The sequence below is a fragment of the Plectrocnemia conspersa genome, unplaced genomic scaffold (assembly GCF_051122295.1).
Source record: "Plectrocnemia conspersa isolate PC_06_02 unplaced genomic scaffold, ASM5112229v1 ptg000014l, whole genome shotgun sequence".
NCBI lineage: Eukaryota > Metazoa > Arthropoda > Insecta > Trichoptera > Polycentropodidae > Plectrocnemia > Plectrocnemia conspersa.
In genome coordinates, this window is record NW_028277178.1 from 17536159 (window position 1) to 17552483 (window position 16325).

Sequence of the window (16325 nt, forward strand, 5' to 3'; positions counted from 1 at the left end):
TCTTTTTTGCATTCCCGATGAAACAAGAACAAGAACATGAACCGATCCTGCTGACACCGAGAGTGGCCGCTAATTGACCATTTGCATAAACGAAAGCCGTGTATACAAATTTAAACATGGACTCCATTTAAACGCCTTAGAGATGATGAAATGCACATTATTAATCCTTTCCTAATAGTGACATTAATGCCCAGGCATAGGAGTTTTTTTATTAAAATAATATGTGTATTTTTAGTATCGATCTTTTAAAAGTCAGTACATATAAGGTAATAAATTTTATAGATGAAAGTTCAATTTATTTTTATTCAATATAAATTCCTGCCAAAGTAAGACCGTTTTTAAGACAAAGGGCCATTACCAAAGTAATAATTCACCCATTAAGTTACTTTTGATGCGTGGAACACGTTCAATGAAACGCGCGTTAAATTTTTTAAAAGGCGCTCATTCGAAGGGTGTAAAATTTCGCGAAACAATTTTTTTGCCCTCCAAGGCACTAAAGCCTTGATAAATCTTCAAGGGGCGAAAACGTGCTTTTTTAGCTTGTTGACGCAAGCTTGTCGGAGCGATAAAGTATGGAAAATTAAATATATTAAAAATAACGAAATTTAATAAGCGAATATTAACGTGTATGAAGTAGAAAGTATAAAGAGCAAATACTTTTTTATTTGTTCCTCGTTTAAATAGAGGGCCCCGCCCTTCGCCACGGCGGATTTCTTTATCTCGGTAAATCGTATTAAGCGAGGAGTCTTTTCTGTGTTTGCCCAGTAAACTCGCATATATAAAAAAGTTGAGTTGAAGAAACGAGCCAGAGGGGGGCCAGGGTGGATAAATTAGTTAAAACAAACGTAAAACAGGAACCGGTGGACGAAAAACGGGGTTTATTTGTGTTTATTTATAAAATTAATTTTCAGGTTTTTTTCCACCGAGCTCGTAGAACCCTAACGGAAAAAGCGTAGCAAATAGCCAATGCGCGCCGTAATTAAAACTTTTTTTTCTGTTTTCGTATGCTATATATTTTTTTGTGCTTTAAACAATGCAAACTTTCCCATAATGACCCTTAATAAATATGATTATTCCACTTTTAATGCCATTTTTATTGCATATTTTTGTTTTGTTATACCTTACTTTGCTGGTAGAAAATTCGCGTTTTATCCATTTTTTTATACAAAGATAATTAATAAAATATTAATAGGCGTGTCAATATATTTATAGATTAACCTAATCAAATGATTACAAATATCTTAGTTTGAACAAAGTCTAGAAAATATAAAATCTTACTCTTGTGCAATATCAAATATTTGAATTTTAGTCAGTAAGACGATTTAGAAGGAATTTGTATATAATTTTATTGGTTCAACTTGTGCTCTTTAATTGTCTTTACATATATGTATAGTTTATATTATATTTTTAACATCCCTTAACAGGATGATGTTCATAAAATATTAGTAGCTAGAAATGTCAAGTCTATAGTAATTTTTGTTATTCATGAGTTTCAATAGAAATTCAAAATTTTTTTTTCTTTCAATAATGTCTCACAATAATTTCTTTGCAGACATAGATAGTCATGTGCATTGTATAGATCATCATGGAGGTAATATTTTCATATTTTTTTGGATCATCCTATAGCGCGGTTCTTCTGTGGCTCCCATTTTCTTAATATTTTAGGGGCATATGTTCTCTGCCCATCTTAGTCTTTGTGATTAATAAAAGCTGGGATTTTTTTTCATGCTTAGTCAGTTCCTCTATCTCGTAAATCATTCTATATAAGTTCCGTTCACGTTTTAGATGGCTCCAAATATTTTTCCCAGGATCATACATTCGTAAAACTAGCTAGGTGTCTTTTTTGTATCATAATTTAAGTCTTACATCCATAAGTAACGACTGGCCGTATCATGATTTAATATAAGTAGACATAATAAAATATTTTTTTGGAAGTTTGCTTAAAACAAAAAATTATGTTCACTTGTTTAAGAACTTACGATTAAAAATGCTAAATAATAGAATACTTAACAAAAAAACAATAATTACTTGGTAATAATTTTTATTTCTTCTAAACTGAACATAACTAACTTAACTTGTTAAAAAGTTAAGCATAGTTATCACTATACTTTATTTGCGTTAACACAGTCAGTTTGAGAGAAAGAGATGGTAAGTTTTGGTTTATGCCCCTACTATTAGCTCTAAAGCACACGATACGGATATACGTTCGATATACTTTTCATTACTCCTGTTTATATTTTGAACAAATTTATAGAAATTAAAATCATTACTATATTTTCTATATTTATCAATCAATCGGAGTAATGATAAGTTATATTCGTATCGTGTGCTTTAGAGCTGATACCCAAATTTCCATCTCTTCTCAATTATGAATAATGATGAAATGGATAGCTCTCGAACTGACTGCGTTAACGCAAATAAAGTATACCTTAAGCTTTCTTTAAAAAAAAATAGATTTTAATCGCGTCGAAAAATTCAATACAATTTAATTTATTATTTACGTTGCAGCGCAATAAAGATTTTACTGTCAATTCCCCCATTCTATCACTTCATTCATGCCATATGTTCATTCAATGTTGGAATAACCTTTTAATAAGTGCAGATGTGTCTTCCAGGCAGAAAATATATTTTATAATTTGGACAAGATATGGAAATGAAATGTTTTTTTTTATTGAAATAACGGAATAGTTGTACCCATTTTCCTTCGCAACTTGTATTTTTCAAGTGTTATATTTTCCGACCAAAAACTTTTGCAATCAACAGTTTATCCATATTTATTGCATTATTTTTTTAACGTAAAGCTTAAATTTTAGACCAAGTTAATTGATTGTTATTGATCCAAGTAAAATATTTGCTTGAAAGGAGTATTAAACCCCAATTCACTCCATGACGATATTCATCATATCATGTTTCCAGTAACAAATATTTATTTGATAAATAATAAAATTCATTTTTAAACAATTAGCGTAAGAACAGACGCTACAAAATTTAGAGCTACTCGAAACTTCATCTGTTGGATTATCTATAGTCTTCTAATCCAGAAAATAAATGGCGAACAAATTGTACTGATGCATTGAACTCCATTACTTACCATAATCGTAATATCATGTTTTCAGTAACAACTCGTAAAACTTTTATGGAAACATTACAAACTTATTAAAAGATTTGCTAAAGCACATGAGCAACATACATATAATCTATTGAATTCTCTTTAGTCTGTTGACCCTTTCTTATTTTAAAAGCCTTAGAATCCTTAATAATGGAGCAAATGACAATGAAACAATATATACCCTACGCAAAAAACAATTTTATAAATGCGATTAATTTGCGATCTCGTGATCGCTAAAATGCAATCGCAATTTCGAGGTCGCGATTTTGTCATAAGCTAGTCAAGACAATGAACAACTTAAACCTAGGAGATCGATAAAGACCTTTCTTAACACACCATCATTTAAACCTTTACAAACAAAAATCGATGACACATACAACACTATTATGTAAACATATATATTTTCTCTATCTCAGCCATCAGTTTTTGTATGATCAATTAATACGTAACTCGTGCAAATCAAGTTTTTATTATTACCGTAAATTTTAAGTGGTAAAATTTGAAAAAAAGAAATGTTTACTAAGACATATTCTGGATTTATACAATACGTTACTCTCTAGTAATCGTCACAACCTGTACATATATAATAATATGCTGTATGTATGTAAATAAAACTACACTCCCCTATTCAAAACACATATTTTAGGCACAAACTATGTTTTATTGTGATAAAGGAGACATTAAAGGTCAAAGCGGGTATAACGCTTCAAGAATTTATATTTATGTTTAATAAAAAGCAGCTATATGTACAGGACGGTCATTTTTTACGTGAAAATATGATACCCCATAAAACTAAACGGGGAGATGGCGAACGGAATATATTTATTATATTGCGTTTTTACAGTGGCTCGCGCTGTGTTTGGTTTGATTGAAAAACTTTTGGGTCACGTATGCGTTGACATTTGCCAGATTGTTATTCCTAAACGTTGGTATAACAAATAATGCTATAGATACAGGATGACTGGAAAATATATTTTAAAATATATAACGTAGTCTAGTGTTGCTTTTGTGTGAACAGCGATATTATTAAACCCCTCCAGAGCGCGGGTTAATTATAAAGCTGGAGGGATTAAATTTCTAAGAAAATTTACTGACGTGACACCATCCCTCGGGACGAGATAAACTACATATATAATATATTATATTACAAAAAATAGCAGTTTCAATATGTAATAATTTATATTTACATGAAAATATACTACATTTACGTTCTCATACACGTTTATATTTTACAAGGCAAATCGTCTCATAAATCTTTATCGCGTCAGAAATACGTTATTTTTTTCAACACAAGGGGACATCGTAATTTTACAGCCGATTTATCAGCAAGACCACGTCACATATTTCCAGACATGGATGATTTTAGTGCGTGACATGACCTGAGAGAGCCCGATATATTTATTTACTGCTTTGCATCCAAGTCGACGGGCATTATGGAAAGTGCGTGTTTTTCCAATATCTTCTTTTATGGCGCAAACCTATCCCCTTTTGTCGTCGCGATTTTCCCTCATATTCCCTCGCAGACCCCCGAAAAGTTATTGCCATGTAAAACAGCCGGCGTGTTTCGATTTTGCATCCTTTCTTATCTCGCACTTCTCACGCATGATGGGAATATTATGAGATCGCGACAGATGCCGCACTTCTTTCGGAACTTCTTTGTTTTTCTCTAGGACTGAAGGATGGGGTTGTATATTAATAAATACAAGGCGAAACATAATTTGCATGCGTTTAATACAGAAAGCCATGTCACGTGAGATATTTTAACAAATTTGCTCTTCGGAATTATAATACTTCGAGATAGTTTTATACTTATGTTAGATTATACAGTACAACAATGTTTTTGCCTCAAATATGAGATTACTTAATATATTTATCAAATCACTCGTTGAGTTGTTATGTTACAAGTTATTCCTAGTAAAGTTTCATATTTAGTTATTATCCATTTTAATTTTAGGGAAATTATTTTTAAATATTTTGGCGATATAAAAATACTTTTTTTATAATAAAGTATGATGCATAGTATATATTGTAATCAACAAACTTTAAGCTTTATAATATAATTATTAAAAAATGTTACTATTAGTTTATTTTTGTTAATTTACTGATTTTGTTAATTATAATGGTTCGAGGTTTTTCGTTCAACTATTCGGTAATTTTGGCTTCTAGGTTTAATTATAAATTCATTGCTACAAAATAAAATAATTGCCATCTCTACGAGCTAGCTAGTTAAGTTAATATTAGCAGGATCCTTACGGACAGTGTGGTATTAAAACTACCTTTATTTATAATATTTTTTTTAATTGGCTTTTCAACTCAACCTTCGCATCATTTTTTAGTTTCGTAATCCGTTTTTTATAATATAATATTTGTTGACTTAACTACGAACATGTAACCTTCGCTTAAGGCTTTTTTGGGTTTTGATGCCAAAAAGGTGTGACTTTCCAGTAAAAATAGACACTGGAAAAGTTGGTAACATTTGAATTATTTAGGCATGTATAAAAAACTACTTATATATGCTAATGTAGCTATTGTAGCTATCGTGGTGAAGTTAAAAAGCTGGCCTAGAAAATCAGGGAGTTTTTGTTGGAGTGTCGGCGAAATGTTGTCGGCTGTGATTTTGTGCTGGAGTTGAGTCTCGGGAGCTTTTTCCTCCGTCTTCTCGCCTGACTTTTTATGACCAAGTGTCTTATCTTTTATAATGCTGATTCTAGACAGCTTTGGCGAATCGCAGATGATGATGTTCGTGGGTCAATTGCATTGCTTTTTGAACACGCCTGAAATGTGTTCACGCCTTAAAAGTAAAACTGCCATGTGGTCACTTTCTGTCATTAATAATACAAAGGCGTAAAATAACAGTAGTCTTTTTGTAAAGGGTAGAACGCATTATCTATCGCGCATCCTTTTCACACAAAAGATGGATGATTACAAGTGATTAATGGGACGAATGTGATAATCGGTGGTCTTCAAAATATTACCAATTAATAATGCAATTGTTTCGTTCGTTTTCTTTCTTTATTGCCTTACTTCCAACACTAGTTGGAATTTGTTTTCATTTGTTAAAAACGATCGTTGGAATGATCTATAATTTAATTATGCAAATGTTTGGAATTCCCACAACTATATTTAATAATTTTGCCTCACAAAGCCATAATTAATGTATTTTCTGAATTAATTCAGATTGTCTCCCTGCTACTGATATTGTATATAATACATTTATGATGTAGTCAACAAATTATATCTCTGACATATATTTAACTGAGTTCGCCGGATTAATTATCGCATTTCAGTATTACTTAATGACAATACTGTGCGAGAGATAATGTACTAAACGCATTATCTCTCGTGCTGTGCGCTGGACACATTTTTAGAGCTTGAATCCAGTATGTAAATCGATGTAATGCGCAAATGTGTTTATTTATAGATCAGAATTCGGATATCGTCATAAATGGTATTATGCGAATAATTAGTTAACCGAAACTAGTCGTCAAACTTGTCAAATTGGGCCCACGGGTCTCTCGAATTATATGTTTAATATCCAAGATAAAATAATTTTTATATCATGTTAAGCTTAAATATTGTTATTATATATGACAAGACACATTTGTATAAAGTTATTTTTTCTAGTAAACACTATTTTTTTATGAAATAAAAAACATGATAGGACTAAATAACTGTCGCCTATTTAGCTCGAATTCAGATTACATCTTTATAGTGTCGTTTAGGACAATTAGGCGAATTTGTCCGCAATAAAGATACCATTCATTTTTAGAATTGGCACACTGCTTTGGTAATAACGTTTTATGAGGTTGTGTCTTTTTGTTACATACATGTTTGCCCACAACCTCAGATTATTGATTAACACGTGACGGTGATTAGACTTGTCAAATTTCAATATTATTTTGTTAACGTCAACGTAACAACTGGTCCATCGGATGCCATTAATATTATTATACGCTCTCAGATTAAGGTGCTTATAAATTTTACAAAAGCTTGTTTGACCGGATTAGCCAGTCCGTTGTGCACATGAGCCATATAAGTTGATATGTATGCAAATGACTCATACTGAGAGCATTCAAAAACGAACATATTATCAGATGACAATATAAGCATGTGTACGTATGAACCTACATTAATGGTAGGGGATAATAATATTTAATAACCGATTGGTGTCATTGTCCGTTTATAATTTATTTTTTTAAAGCAAAAATTGAATAACATAATTAGAATAATTAGAAGATAATATAATTTGAATGCATAATTCGTTCCGGAAACGTGCTCGTATTTCAAAACTCGTATATCAAAGCAAATTTCCCCATACAAACTAAAGTTGATTCATATAAAAATTATTAATACAAAATACAAGTACATTTTTTATTATTAAATCACTGCTGTTTATCATTGATAGCTCAATTAAATATTTTCGCGGAAATTTAACTAGATGATTACACCTGATTTTGTCTCTTTTTAAGGTTTTGGCAAAAATGTGACACTGCACTGTCATTAAATAGTCATGACTCGCACTGCTACAGCTTCACTCGGGTGGTGCTTTTCTCTCGATATTTTAATTGTTTTTTTTACGTTTTGAGGAGTTTCTCAACCTCTTTCTCATCCTTCTGATATGATATAACCTCTGTTCTTCAGTGGTTAACTCTTGCCCATGTTCCTCCAACAACTTTTGAATATCGTACTCATTCGAAAATTGGCGGCTCCCGATCAAACCCGTTAACGCAATTAGCCTACAGTTTTCTTAAAACAAAATTAATGGTTCTCTTAATAACCTAACTTCATGCTTTATCGATGATTTTGAGGCAGTTCACAATGTGAAAAACACTTGTAAACCAAGTTACTTGCAATTCGAGGTCATGTTTGTATTATATTATATTATATAGTTAATTTGTTAAAAAAACATGTATATAAATAATATTTTATAGATTTTTTCAAACGATCTTATGAAGTTCATGTATATTTGTAATAGCGCTTCTTTTTAAGAATTAGTTATCGAGAACCATAAAGCAAAAGGATGTATGTGTATGTATTTATAAATTTAACTGCAAATAATTTGCGGAATTTAGGGCTAAAACTCTTTTTTATTAGTTAATATTTTAAAGTCGAACTTAAAATGCTCTTTTTAAATGGTTGTTATGGTAAGACTAGTTAACTTTAAACTAATTATTGCATACCAATAAAATATAAAAATGAACATAAAAAGGTTGGGAGCCATTGACCTCTTTAAACAGTTTGAGACCATTTTAGAGCCAAATATTACGTGCAAAACTTCGGTAGATTTAAAAGTTAAGGATTGATGAATGTGTGTAGGACGTCCAAATTATGGTGACGAGATGTAAATAGTTTAAAAGGGACTCTAAATGTGCTTATTACCTGGGGACACAAAAGAGATGAAAAGAAGGATATCGATTTTTATAAAGATATTTTAATTTTTATGATATTAGTGACATGTTTAGCTTAATGGTTTAATACATATTTTACAGTGTGATTGTTTCTAACTGTATTCTTTCAAGTGCATAAATTATAGTATTAAATTGTTTTGTAATATAAAGATATATTTTTTTAAATCAGGATGATATAGTGTGGTATCTGTAATAACGCCGCTGTTAAGAAAAAAATCACAACATTGACTCTATTTTTCTTAAGCTCACGGACTTCGTTAAAGAGGTTTGAAAGTTTGAAAATAATTTTAAATCTCCAGATGTGAAAAAATAATAGAAAAAATAATTACAGATTCTTTTAGAAGTTATACGAATATATTTATAGTTAGAAATTGTGTATTACAAACATGTAAATGCGAATAATAATGTTAGTTAAAAATGATTTATTTGTATATCGATTATATTTGGAATGACGGATTCGTCAAAAACGCTAAAATTATGATGGCAGCTGTTAAAATTATTATGTGTGCAGCGACAGGCAAATTTATGGTGTAACTCTGTGGAAAGCCCCCATACATTTTTGCAACTTCGCGACTCCCACGCGGAGCGGTTTTTTATAATCTGATTAATAATATAATTTTTAGATTAATAAAGTAAATATAAGACCAGTTAGAGTAATTGAGAAATTCGGCAACACTTTTATTGCCATTTAAATATTTCTGTATTCGTTGAAGTTTAATTTTTAACAAAAAATACTCTTATTTGAGAAAATTTTAATTGCGACTGCAATCAATAAAACTCATTAGTACACTAAGTAGATTAGAGTAGATTAAAGTAACAGGTGTGATTTTAATAACTTACAAAATATATTTTAATATTTCATCATTAATAATTTTGTTTATAACTGGGATTAACCAGTGTGATCGTTTTTAATCGTCTAGGCAATTTTCAGCGTAAAAATTCGCATAAAAATTCAACAGCGCTCACGTACCGACTGTAATTCTTCGTAAAGCTTTTGGTTTTTTGATATTGCGCTTTAGCAGTTAATATTTCACTATAACCTAAAAGCCGTATACATATGTATATAATTTGAATGATGAAAAATTAACACAATTTTATACTAAAGTAAATATCGCGGACTGAATAAAATATTTATCGCTAGCTGGCTAGCAAATATTCACAAATTGTTCTGCTCTCATAATTATACATACATCTGCTGTCGACGGTGTAAGTCAAAGAGCGTAATCCGTAGAGTGTGTAGTTCGAGCATCCACTCGGTAGTCTTAAAAATATATTTTCGAATCCGAAGCAGTGCAACTTGTAGAAACAGCGGGAAAAACATAAAATGTTGTCGCAAATTCCATGCACTACACATATGTATGTCATACATATCAGTATAATATTATATTTTATATCGTTTTAATGATATTACCTTACTATAGTTCAGATAAGGATATTAAATATTTTATTAATTTTTTGCTTACTGCTTTGAATAACAAAATTGATATACATACATTCATTCGCCAGTGTCTTCGAAACTTAGTGTCTAAAATATAATTTTGGATTAATATAATTATTATCGATTGCACATATACATATGTAAATGCATATTTTTTTTATATGTCAGTACTTATTTTTCTATACTACGCTGCCGTTTTTGAGATTGTCTGAACGGTCGTCAACCTTTTAATATCGTGCGGCCAGAGCAGCATCGTTCGAAAATGAATGACGTATCGAATGCAAGAGGGTAATGGTGTCTGATGGAACAGAGCCGAAGCAAAGTCGAAACGGAGAATTGACAGGAATTTATTGGTGTTCCGCGGGCGCGCGTGTATGCTTCTGATGGATGAAGGATTCCGAGATTTATGGGTATAGCATCGAGCCCACTCCGCGCAGTATTCCTTTGTGTCCAAACTTATTCACCCTGTTTCGAGAGGACCAAACCTGAGTTTTACGGATATATTTTATGCCCTTTATGTAACATAAATACATCTAATCATAAAATTTGATCAATTTTTTTATTGCATATAATCATATGGAATATGAAAGGAAACTATGATAAAAAATACCTTGAAAATATGAACACGATTCAATAATATTAAGAGACGTTATATATGAATAAAGCATGGGTGAAGCATGAATGAGATCCCGGGTGGCTCTCGATTAACGAAACCACTGTGTTTGCTTCTAGATAGCTACAAAATAATCAAGAATAAAAACTCTTTGTTGAGCAAAATTATATTGATATATTATATATTGTTTTGACGATAGGACAATACATACAAGTCAATTGCTAGTAAGTCGGTGAATAATACCTGAAAGACCTGCGTTTAAAATCTATAGTTATTAATACTCAGAGAACTAGATGATCCAGACGAGAGAAATTTATATGATAATGATTTATTTTAATTGACGCGAGTAATCGAGGGACTAGAATGGATTGATCTACTTTGACTGATTACAAAGCGTCTGATAATTAATACCCGATACGTAAAAAAAAGAATAAAAGTTGTTAATTTTTCATATTTTGAACAAAATAAAGATAAAAGAAACCTCTTTGGATTAAAAGAAAAACAAGATTTGTGTTCACCAACAGGCAAATTTTATGGCGTAACTCTGTGAAAAGCTCCCATACATTTTGGCAACTTGCCGATTCCCACGCGGGGCAGTTTTTTCTTATCTGATTAATAACGTAATTCTTAGATGAATAAAACAAAGATAAGGTCGATTAAAGTGATTGAAAAAATCGTCGATACTTTTATTGCCCCTGAAATAGTTCAGAACTCTAAAAACATTTAAAGTTGTTTTTTTCGTAGTTAAATTTAAAATTGTTTTTATCGTAGTCTCCTATACCAGAGATTAGTGGGTTAGTGTGGTTACGTAAAAAAAATTGTTTTAGCTTTTATTGCAATGGCTTTTTGACACAGTTTTTTTCCTTGTATTTTATGTTTCTTGGATTCGCAATTTCGAAGTATCGTGCATACTCTGACCTATGCTTCGGTTCATCTCGTGCTCTCACATATTCCTCGGATTTCACCAATCTGTCTGTTTAATCTGCGCTGTAACGAGTTGGTGCATCGAATTTTATGAGGTTTTGAGTTTCAAACTGCGCTATTGAAGCGTGTTTCTCCGTCTTTCAAATGTGGTTACATACACACGTATTTGTTGTATGTGGGCTAAGTGACGCAAAACTAATCCGAGGAGAATTCGTACCAAGGGACAAATTGCGTCACGTCAATTTCGCTTGTCGCATCTGAGCAAAACTGATTATGACGTAGCAATCTATCACAAGGGATCGTTGAACTTTAAGCTTTCCAAATATGACGACGACGTTCTAAATGTCTTGTAGCGTTTGATAAATACTGACTTGCACGAACGTGTCGTTGATTGAATCGACATTTTGAAGCAAGAGTTTCTAAGTAGAAAAAATGGCAAACAGCAAAAAGGCAGCAAAGTGTTTATTAGTAAAAAAATAACAGATACAGGTTGGCCAAAAATCAATGCATTTTTAATTTACCGCATGTTATAAAAAATAAAAATATAAGTATAACGTTATTTGGAAATTCTTATAATCAAAGCTTAATAACTAATTTGTAAATAAAGTTAATTATAATATTTTAAAATTAACATTAGGAAAAGTGCTTTAAATTATTAAATTTTTACTTTTTTTATTAAATCTCTTTCAAATGCTTTATTAAACAATTTGCTTGATTAAACAAATATGTTACCATTGAAACTAAGCAAGGTAGACATTTATTGAGCACAGGTATTGGTTGTTAAATTAATCGAAACCAAGAAGTAGTTCGCAATCTGTCGCCCCCGCAGACCACACACCTCAGTTGCAAATATTTATGACCAGTCAAGAAATCGATCCGAGAACAACCTGCCGCTAGCTATTTAGCCATATGACCAAGCTATTTGAGAGTGTGACAAAACGTATGACGTGAAAATCATTTAACTGTCTACATCTGTAATGTTGTAAAATTAAACAATTATATTGAAATATTTTACAATACGTAGTTACTGCTTTAACACAGAATACAGCTATTTTACTTTGTATGTATGAGTTAAATTAAACCTTTCAAGCTAACTAAAGAAAAACACACATTCACAAGAATTAAAAAAAAAGGTTTTTAAAAAAATATGCAATATATTTTAAAAAACACCGCTTCTAAGAAATGAGTCCAATTACTAGTAGTCATGGCTAAATACTGAGGGCTGAATTATCTCCTTCTTTGAATTTTAAAATTAGAGATCTAATGTCAGCAGGGAAAATAATTTTATGTTCGGATTCCAAGTCAGAATCAAAAATCTACTCTATATTCAGAGCTTAGCAAGGCCACTTGAGATGTCTAGTCTTTATACTTATGACACTGAAACGTTTTCGTGTTGCTTACCAATTATTAAATAATAAATTCTATTTTATATGTAGTTGTCAAATAATTTTTGTAGTATGTACGCGTATATACTCATACTTAGATATGCCCACTATATAGACAAAGGCCATATACACGGACATCTCTAGATTTAAAATTAGATGACAATACGTGACTCCGGAAGCGGTGAGTGGAATTATCGCGGCTTATGGAGGGCGAAACGTGAGGGTTTGTGCATCCACCGTGTGCATATTCCAGCATTGGGTGTATTAATATTCGTTTTTGCTCTCGAATTCCTTACCGTATATAATAAATCATGGCGAGTTTAAACCTGTGTGATAAGCGCATATATAAAGCGTTGATAAGGTTAAATTTCCCTCAAGGAGGCGTGTTACATATTCAACGGTAGATTTGGGTTAAATTCGCATCATCAAATTTACATAGCTTAATGGACGCGAGCACAGAGGTTATTATTTATCCGAATGGGCTTGAATAGCATGAAATTCTTGATATGTTTTGCTCTGCAATTGTTATACGGTATTAACACTTTAAATATTTATTGTTATTTAACTGTAGTTATTATTAGCGTGAGCTTAGAAAAGAATCCTTACATGTGTATTATGGATACATATACCTATTTTTAAATTGAAATATATTATCAATAAATGCTTTAGTGCTTCAAACATTTCTTTAATTCTTGTTCAAATTTTATAGTTTCCAGCAACATATGATCAAATAAAAAATATAATATTACTGCCTGATAAAAACAAATTGCACACTTAGTGTATATTTTTTTCATTTAAATGGTTTTATTTTTAGTATAAAGCGCTCCCTGTGATTTATATTTAACATTTTTAAATGCTACATAAATAAATAAATTTTAATAAACAATCAATTTATAAATATATATTTTATAATACCGCGTAAAACTGTTCTGTGTATTCAAAAATAAATCAAACAGGAATAAAAAAAACCATCACACAACAAAGGACATTTATTACATTGTCGAATTACATCTCACCACCTACTTAGTTATTTACGACACATTTTGTCGCCGTAACAGCCGACAATTCGTTTCCTTTGCCAATTTTCTCAATCGAACTGTTGTAAGCTTGTAGCGGTCTTATATCACCGATAACGGCAAACGATTTTCAGTTATTTCCGAACTTTCGGTGATGAACGAAGCGCAGTAATTAGGGATATTGTGAACCGTATATTGTCTTTAATCTAGCTAAATACCGGTTCGGCCGAAAATCATATGGAAACCGAGAAGAAGGTACCGCTATTGCAATATCGAAGCTCTCTGTGGCGTATGACCGAAAGTATAAAGAGAGCTAAACCTGTTTGTGCACACTCCGTCGAACCTTAAAATCGGCATATTCATTCGCAGTGCAATATATACCCACTTATGAGATGCAAAAATAATTAAAAGTGGGTTTTTTACACGGGAATCGTAAACAAACTCTCTCACTGTCGTTTTTTAGAGTCGTAAATGCCAAAGAACGCAGAAGGGCTCTTGAATCCTTTTTACGATACAGTGTTTTTATTATTATTATTTAAATTTGTATATTGTATAGCCATTGAATATGTGTTATATATTTATTTATAAGTTTGTATAGTATGCCATAAAAAAATAATATGCTTTAGTTTTATATTTATAGTCTATATGATTTCCAACACTATTTTAATTAGCTCTTCAGACATTTTCAATTAAGAATCTTAAAACAGTTTAAATATATAAACCGTAAATACTAGAAGAAGTATTTTATATTTCAAAAGATCTGTAATTTTTTTGCATATTTTGTTATATATTTTAATCAAACTGTACTGTGATAAAATATAGCTTAAAAACTTCCCGGTTAAATATACTATACGATGTAAAATACATTAAGGTTGCCTTTTATATAAAAAAATATTTACATGAACTAATAAAAAATATATTTCCATTTATTATTAAAAAAATCAAGATTCGTGCTATTATAAAACACATTTTTATTGCTTTTTATTGAGAGAATAGACAGAATAAAATTTATTAGCCTTGTTAAAATTTTATTTCGCATATATTATGAAATATAATAAGCATATTTTATATTATATATGACTGAAGTGGCCATAATTTCCAGATTACGCGGAACAGTCTTAAATTTGACAGATGTTTTTTGTATAATTAATTTTAGACTTTTTAGCTATCCGGATTACTAAAATATCACAAATTAATTGTTTGATTCTAGATACTTATATTAGTATTCCTTTATAAAGTTAGTTAAATACAAATATAAAAATTAAATTAAAATAAAGTAATAACCAGAAATTATTTTAATAATAAATATATACAAAAGTAACTTTTTTCATTAGTATATACTTACAAATATATTAGTTTTAATGTTTGTATTCATTAATAGGCAGTAAATAAAGCTTATTCTCACTACGCGGGCAAATGAAAACATTATGGTATAAGTGAAATGATAAGAATTAAAAAAATTTCGTAACATTCCTTACTTAGCGATTTTAAAAATCCCTTAATACGAATAAAATATTATATTTAAAGGAATCACCTAAAATATTTCGTTGCGCGGCCAAATGGTCCGCGTCATTTTCATGAACGAAATCTACTTTTATAAAAAAATCTTTCAGAATCAAATTTCTTGCTGAATCGTCTGATATTTTATTTATAACAAAAATTATTGTTTTTTCAAAAATGGCATTTATTATAAAAAATTGCATTATTTTGTTCAATAATACAAAGTTCTTAAATTAAAAACTGACAATTTGTCTCTGCGCGATTGAATTAAGTTATTACCTATGTAATGTCTTAATGAGTCTGAGAGTCAAGTTTTTTAATATTTTAATTTTATAGTTATTGCTATGCTTTAATGATGTGATCATTGGCTAGACCACTGTCAGATCAAAAGTTTTTAATAAAAACTTGTCGCATATTACGCGTTAAAAGCGCAACAAACAATAATGACATTTTTTATATGACCTACTAAAAAGTTTTATTATGCAATGTATACGTGATGATAATATAATAAGAACAGACTGATTTGCGAAACCTATCCCATTTGCGCCCTTGAAAAGACTTTGTACTAAACTGACAAATAAGTTTAATGTGAAATGATAAGTGCAAGGTTGCCAAATCTCTAATTGCTTAAATTCCAACAGTTACAAAACGCAAATAGCTTGATAAAAAAGCATGTGTAGAGAGAGTGGCAAACAAAAAACCTTAATGCAAACTCAGCATATAAAAAGTATTGAGAAGTTTAATTGCTTTATTTAATAAAACATCTAGAATTTTTAGTAGTAGAATTTATAACTGCATGAAAATAAATTGCGACATTTTTTTGCAGTACAAATAATTGTAGTTAAAATAAAGTAATATAATATATAATTGGGTAGAAAGATGAAAACAAGTACGGCTAAATAAAACCAAATAGTATATGCTAATTTAATTGT

At 30.5% G+C, this 16325-nt stretch overlaps 1 protein-coding gene across 2 annotated transcripts in view; it reads left to right on the plus strand.

Moving 5' to 3' along the window:
- The window catches only part of LOC148226413 (EGFR adapter protein-like), a 194947-nt gene that overhangs the window by 57968 nt on the left and 120654 nt on the right, over positions 1-16325 (plus strand). The gene's annotated exons all lie outside the window — the stretch shown is intronic.